Source organism: Rhea pennata, unplaced genomic scaffold, assembly GCF_028389875.1.
Source record: "Rhea pennata isolate bPtePen1 unplaced genomic scaffold, bPtePen1.pri scaffold_26, whole genome shotgun sequence".
NCBI lineage: Eukaryota > Metazoa > Chordata > Aves > Rheiformes > Rheidae > Rhea > Rhea pennata.
The window spans coordinates 4,382,380-4,389,950 of record NW_026907677.1 but is presented as its reverse complement, the minus strand read 5'-3'; the positions used below and the strand labels follow the sequence as shown (position 1 = coordinate 4,389,950).

The 7,571-nt window shown below is 55.3% G+C and overlaps 1 non-coding gene across 1 annotated transcript; it reads right to left on the bottom strand.

Annotated features, from left to right (window-relative positions):
* Positions 1-4,875: 4,875 nt before the first annotated feature.
* On the bottom strand, positions 4,876-4,947 carry TRNAA-CGC (transfer RNA alanine (anticodon CGC)). Its single transcript has one exon. It is a non-coding gene; the product is annotated as a tRNA-Ala (tRNA).
* Positions 4,948-7,571: the final 2,624 nt, after the last annotated feature.

Sequence of the window (7,571 nt, the reverse complement as noted above, 5' to 3'; positions counted from 1 at the left end):
ATCCTGAGCCAGTGACCAGCAGGAACCTGCACTTTGATCCACACTGGAAAGTATTCCTCTCCAATGACTTCCTGAGCAGCTTTCACAAGCACTGGCAACACAGGGCTACCAGACAAGTCCCGAGAAGCTGCTGGCTTTGCCAGCCGGGGCTAAGAAGTGAATGTACTCACTCAGGAAAGACAATGACACGACCAGAACGGGTCTGCAAAGCAGCAGTTTCGGAGCCTGAGAGGACTGAATCCCTCATCTCTGGCATCTGCAAAGGGGAGAGACACACGAGAGATGATGCCAAGACAGTTGTCTCAGGGCGCACAAGGGCAGCACACTTTCCCACTGCTCAGAGAAGCAGCTGCCTCTGAAACATGGAATTTCTCTGCGCCTCTCCGTGGCCCCTCAGTTGTGCAGCAGAGCAGCTGGCGGGAAATGGAGGAGAAAGGGTGAGAAGACTGCCAGGCTTTTTGCAAGGCTGAGAATCGAGAGATGCAGTCAGGAGACCAGGTCCTGCCTAGTGCAGAGGTCTGGCCTGCAGCCGGCTTGCATCTCTGCCTTAACCCATGAGAGGAGGCTCAGCTCAGCCTCCTTTCACATCTCAGCCTTCCCGCTGCACCTGAAGGACCACGCTGAAGGACGGGGCTGCACTAGAGACCTGGCCAAGGCCACTGGGCTCCAACGACTCTCTCTGCGACATGCTGCAGCCATCACTAGCAGCGTGCAAATGCTCACATTTGGACAGAAAGATGCCCTTCATGGTGGCGAGATGCCAGGGCCCTGGCAAGAGCTGCTCAGCACAACTAGACCAGCACAGCAAGAGCAGCAAGAGGGCTCTGGTCGCACAGGGGCCTTGGTCTGCCTAAGCCTCTGCTTCGTGTCCAGAGAGTGGGGCGAGCAATGATTCCTGCAAAAACAAACCTACTTGGAGACAGAGGTAGAAATGCCAAAGAGCAAGAGGACCAGGGGGATCCAATATTCTGAGCAGCTGCCCCATGGGAGAGATGAAAGACACTCAGGCCCTCCAGCTGCAAAGGGAGAGCACTGAGGTCAGCAGAGGTTTCACAGAGCTGCTTCACATGCCCGCTGGCCCAGGCAAGGGGAGGAGGGATCACTCCCTTGCCCTCACTCCACCCTAGGGCAAAAATGTCCCATGGAGGCATCAGGCCGAGCTCCCAAAGGGACACGCAGAAATAGTGTCACCCAGCATCAGGGGAAAGTGCTGAACTCGCTGCCTTACTGTCCCAGACACAGTCCAGGGAGACATGGGTTCAGATGTGGTCCTGACACAAAGCAGCACTAAACCATGGCTTTCTGTCAGGAGGGAAGTCTCTGTGGAAAAAGCACACAGGACCGGCCCTTTTCTGGGACTTTTCCCTTGAGCACATGAAAATGAGCTCTGGGCCTGGATGATTTTTTGGGGCAGAGCCAGCACAGCTATTCCCAGGGCCATCCTTGTTGCCAAGTCCTCTGGACGCTCAAGACCGGCTGTCCCGGGAGCTGGCATTACTCTCAGCTGGGACTCTCCATGCACCTGGATAGGTCACAGCAGGCTGACAGCATTGCATTCACTGGTGCTTTCCAGAGGACGACAGGTAGTGCTGGAGGAATGGGGAACTCACCGCGAGAAGAGCTTCCAGCAGCTGCTCTGTCCCATTGAGCCTCTTCAGAAAGTCCCTGCAAAACCTCATTTTCACAGCTGCTCCTTGAATTACAAGCGTGCCAAGGCCCTTCAGCACAAGGGCCACGTTCTTCCCGCTCTGCAGGCAGCGGGAGAAAAGCCGCATGGTCTCTTCTATGCACGCCTCCACTGTCTTCCGAGGAACAGAGAGGGCCGAGGCTATGTGAGCGTACTTGAGGGGCTCGGAGAGCTTATGACCTGGGAAGCAGCAGAAGGGGAACGCAGTCAGTAGCAGAGAAGCAGCAGCCCCAAGACATCTGGCTTGTTGCCAGTTGTGAAAGCAAGTCTGGGAGAGAGGGAGTGTGACTGTAATGTGCATGATGTTGTCCTGGTGCTTTAAAACCCCCTGAAGCTGTTCTCCACAGCTGCTGAAGGAATTCTAGCTTCCTAACAGTCACTGCTGCCCAGCAGTTAGGCACACCCCAAGGATGTCCCCAGGGGAAGCAAGCGGTTCAGCCTCTCCTCTTACCAGGAGCATAGGCCATGTCATAGGCGAGGCCGGGAAGCTCTGCAATACTCCGCGACAGATGGAACACGGGCCTGCGAACAGTGAGAAGAGCACGCTTCCCACCACCGACTTGTTCGGTTACTACGTCAAATGTGCCAAGGCGAATAACTCGGACTCCCTGCAAACAGGAAGGAAGAGAAGAACGATGAGACTGGCAGCTGGACAGGCCGGGCACTTGTCAGGGCGTGGGGATGGTGCTCGGTGCCCTGCTCCATCCTGCTGTACAAAGGGGCCAGACAAAGCGCTGGACAAAGCTTTGGAGAAACCTTGGGGCCCTTCTTTGGAAGACCTTTCCAGACGCTTTCATCCCCCTCCTCTTCACCCTCTCAACTCTACCAGTCAAAGCAGAGAAGTCATCCCACAGACACACAAGCTCCAGGAGAAGGCTTCCCGGGGCAGGCCCCGCAAGGCACACCCACCTGGTTCCGCATCAGCTGCCGCACAATGTAGTCAGACACCCCTTCCCAGACAGCAAGCTGCTCTGGAAGAGAAGGGAAAGACCCGTCATGCTCTGGGGGCAGCTCTCAGCTGCTCCATACCTGCCTCAGCCAGAGGATGAGCAGTGTGAGCGTCCTCCAAGAGCACCCCCTCCCCAAACAGGCCCCATTCCCTACAGGGGCTGAGGTGGGCACTGCCTCCAGGCGATACCCTGCCAGACCTGGGGAGGATCCCTGCTAGACCTGAGGAGGATCTCCGGAAGGCCTTACCCCAGGTGGGGAGTGCTGGCACCCCCTGTCCATGCCGTGTCCCGTGGCCAGCGTCCCAGAGCTCCATCCTGGTCCTGAGTGCTCTGGGTCACCCCTGCAGCAGCAGGTGATGAGGAAGCAGCTCCTCTCCTCCTCCTCCTCCTCCTGCACACTTCTGCACAACCCCACAGTCCCCTGACCTCCGCTCGCTGGCTCCTGCTGAGCTCGGCAGCTCTTGGCAGCAGAGAGGTGCCGAGAGCAGCCCCAGCGCCTGCGCTAGACCAGCCTCACTGGGACGTGTGGGGAGAGGCCGGGTCTGGGTGGGGGAGGGCAACTGTGGCTGTGACACAGGATGTCTCCTGTGACCACAGCCCGTGTCACAGAGAGGCACGGCCCCCATCACCCCCAGGGCCCTGGCCAGGGCTGGCCCTGCAGCGGAATGGGGCTGAACGAGGCACTCGGGGTGTTTGCTTTGGAGTCCTCCTTTGCTTCAAAAGGTTTCCGTCGCAGCCTTCCGCTGTGCCGCAGCAGCACCTGGCACCCAGGAGCACCCACAGCCCTCCCAGCTGTCACTGACCACAGCCAGGAGCACAGCTTGGGTGGCTCCTCCCTGTCCCCTCTGCACCAGGACCTCTAGTACAGTGCCAATCTACCCCACTTGCTCCCCACTCTCTGGGTCCTCCTAAAATATCTACTGGTTGTGCAAGGTGAAAGCCAGGAAGAGAAAGGGCCAGGAGGGGCCGACTGAGACGAAAAGGGGCCACACAGACCTGGACCAAACCCTGCTGGTACTGCACTGGCCAGGGACTCAAGAAGGGACACAGGCATCTGTGGCTGCCCCACTCCATCATTACATCTGCCCTACCAGAACTTATGGTTCTGGCAGGTTGTCCAGGGCCAGACTTAGGGGGTGGGGGGCACTGACGGGATCAGAAAATCGCAGATTCAGAGAATGTTGGGGGAGACTCCACAACCTCTCTGGGCAGCTTCTTCCAGTGCTCGGTCACTCAAGAAAGAAGTTTGCCCTCACACACACGTGGAACTTCCTGTGTTTCAGCTGGTGCGCACCGCCTCTTGTCCTGCTGCTTGGCACCACCGAAAAGAGTGTGACCCTCATCCTCTTGACACCCTCCCTTTGGGTACTTGTACACATTGATAAGATCCCCTCTCAATCGTCCCTTCTACAGGCTGCCATTGCCCTTCTTGGCCACAAGAGCACATTGCTGTCTCATGGTCAACTTAGTGTCCACCACCACTCCCACGTCCTTCTCCGCAGAGCTGCTCTCCAGCAGCTCAGCCTCCAGCCTGCACTGGTGTATGGCGTTATACCTCCCCACGTGCAGGACCGTGCACTTGCCCTTGTTGAACTTCATGAGGTTCCACACCTCTCACCTCTCCAGCCTCTCCAGGTCTCTCAAATGGCAGCACAGTCTTCTGATGCATCAGCTGCTCCTCCCAGTTTATTATCGTCAGCACACTTGCTGTACCTTCGTCCAGGTCACTGGCGACTAAGTGGAAGAAGACTGGCCCCAGTACGGAGCCCTGGGGGGACATCACGGGCCTCCAACTAGACTCTGCACTGCTGATGACAACCCCCTGAGCTCTGCCATTCAGTCACTTCTCAAGCCACCTCACTGACCACTCATCTAGCCCACACTTCTTGCCTATGAGGATGCTATGGGAGACAGTGTTGAAAGGCTGGCTGAAGTAAAGGGAGACAACCTCCACTGCTCTCCCCCTATCTCCCCAGTCACTCGTTCCTTCATGGAAGGCTAGGGGTGGATGAACAGTGAGTCAAGAGCTTATGGGTGAGGATGACTAGGCAGGCTAACATGGCAGACACTGCTGTAGGTGTTTACAACAGGCCACCAGATCAGGAAGAGGAAGTTGATGAGGCCTTTGATGGACAGCAGGAAGCAGCCTCCCAATCAGAGACCCAGGCTCACCCAGGGGACTTCCACCACCCTTATATCTGCTGGGAAGACAACACAGCGAGGCACAAAAGTCCTTGCTGGAGATGCTGGGGACTGAACCCAGGACCTCCTGCATGCGAAGCAGGCGCTCTTCCACTGAGCTACATCCCCTTACACATGGCATATGTATATGGGGTGTGCTCTGGGGTGCCCTCTCCTCCCATACCATGTCCCTGACAAGCACAGCCCCCTTGTGCCCTGCTGCCCTCAGACCCTCCCCAGAAAACTCCATTCAGACCCTCCTGCCTGGCCGTGGGGGAAGCTGGCCTTGCCTCTGCCCTGGGACTGCTCCTGCACAGCCCCACAGAGCGCTGCCCCTTCAGCATCTCTGCAGCTAATTGGGTCAGGGGGAGACTGTCGCTGCAGGCGCTGCTGCCAGGCTCTGGTCCTGCCAGGGGAGGCTCGATGGAGAGGAGCAAGCCCCTTCCCTGAGTCACCTCTGCCAGCGCAGGCAGCACTCCTGTGTGCGTCACCTGTGTCCACGAGGGCAGCAGCAGGAGGGAGTGGTGTGAGGGAAATGCCCTCCCCAGGGGGATGTGCCCACAGCTCTGATTGCCCCCAGGGTGTGGGGTGGAGGGAGCAGGGGAGCAGGCAGAGCTGGTGCTGGGCAGGGAGCTGCCCAGAGCCCCTCAGCCAGGCTCCAGGCCTCCCCCTGCACCACGCTGCCCACCAGCACCCGGCCATGGGCAAAGGGCAGCGTCCCCCTGCCTGGGGCTGGGTACGGGGACATTCCCATTCTTGCAGCACCAGGACAGTGCTGACACTGGAGCCCCCGGCACAGCCCCAGGTGGGGGGGTTTCTGTGGGCCAACCAGCAGTGCATTGAGCTGTTAACTGAAAGGTTGTTGGTGGAGCCCACCCAGGGACAGTGGAACAGGGAATGGAGCCTGGGGTTGCTGATTTGATTCCAAATGGAATTACAGTATAATGGCCTTGTAATACCTCTTGTAATACCTCTGCAGGAAAGCAAAATTGGACCCCCATGGGAACACTGGCATTCTGTTGGAATGATGCTGTGGAAACCCTCCAAGAGCTAACAAGACTCAAGGACAAGGGAGAGAGGATCTTGGCAAACAGTATTGCAAAGGACAACCGGCTCCAGCCAAATAACCGTGAGGAAACCACAACACTTTGAAGAACGTGAGGAACAGAGAGGACAAAAACAGCAGCATAACCCAGAGGAACCTACAAGTTCATTAGGGCTTATTAACCTATTAAAGGGCGCTCCCCAAAATGAATAATGAGATGGTAATGACATGATAATGATGTTACCACCTTCTTCTCTGCTTCCTATGCTAATTAACATGGATGTTAAAGCACAAGCACAGAGCAAGAATGTGATGTGATAAAACTGTAACCAACAGAAAAACCTGTATAAAGTACTTCCTGAAAAGTGTTTATAGATACAGAATGAGAAAGGGAGAAGGTGTGCTAGCTTTGTGGATCTACCACCAAGCACCCATCCCTGTGCAGAAATGAACAAGTATTTCGATCCTGCGCGTCTATTGGTTAGTTGCACACTCGGTAAAAGAACCCAGTTTGGGGACAACACTGATACAGCCCCAAACAAGCCACCATGCCTCTGGGTCAACATGCCCTGTCCATGCTCCTTTTCCCATGGAACAGTCTGGCTCGCTTCCATCCCCTACCTCCTCCAAATCTGCTGCATTTTCCCATGCAGTAGGTGTGCTCTGACACTTTGTCTCTATGTACGATCTGGTCGACACAGTTTTCAGTTTAAAGCCTGTTTGCATGTGTTCATACATGTCTGTCTGCATGGATACATAGTTATTAGTTACATGGCAGCCTATTCCACCTGGGTCTGTATTCTCTTCCAAACTTCCTTTTCACCAGCACCCGGCAAGCCCAGAGGACAGCACCAGCTATCACTTAGGTTCCACATGGCCAGGTATGCTGGGAGGCTGCTGGAGACTCCCTGGGAGCTCCATTTACAACAGTCTTACAGATAGTCCAGCACATGCACCAGGTTTTTGGCTTGCACATTCAGAGGGATGCGGACATGTATTTTTGAGTTTCATTTCATTTGCCCTCTCCAGGTTCCTTTTCACTTCTGTGCCCTTCAAGCACCCGACTGCTGTGCTTTCCCCAACAAACTGGATACTAGTATCACAAGGACACAACACCTGAATCTCTGAAGAGCTGCTTCTGTAGAACTGAAAACATTTATGGCTGCTGAGTCAAGACACTCACTTGGAGGCAGCCTTCCCCCACCTCCTGCACACACCGACTTAGTAGACAGATGTGTATCTTTGCCTAGAGGAATAAATCCAGTAATTTCAACAGAGTTTTTTATAGCCTGAGCCCCTCAGCTCCATGTGTCAACAGCCCCCAACCTGCCACCATGACGAGAGGGAAAAAAAAAAAAAAGAAAGAAAAAGAGCTCCAGTGCTGTGCTTCAGGAGCTGGGCTAGCTTATCACCACACTCATTTCCTCTCCCTGAGCCCTGAATCTTGGTGCTGCACTCCAGAGGCAGACTCTAGCACCTTAACTGCCTTTTGCCATCCTGATCCTGGCACACCAGAAGGAAATGAAGCCCTTGAGGTGGAAGGCTCAGAGAATTGATGTAATTCCATGAATTCTTTGCAGTAATAGGGAACCTAATGTCCTGCATGGAAGACAAAAGTTTCTTTTCCCTTCTTATTCTCCATTTCCTGCTTTTTTCCCATAGTGAGACAGAAGAAAATCTTGCTCTTCCGGCAGGGTTCCCTACTTCT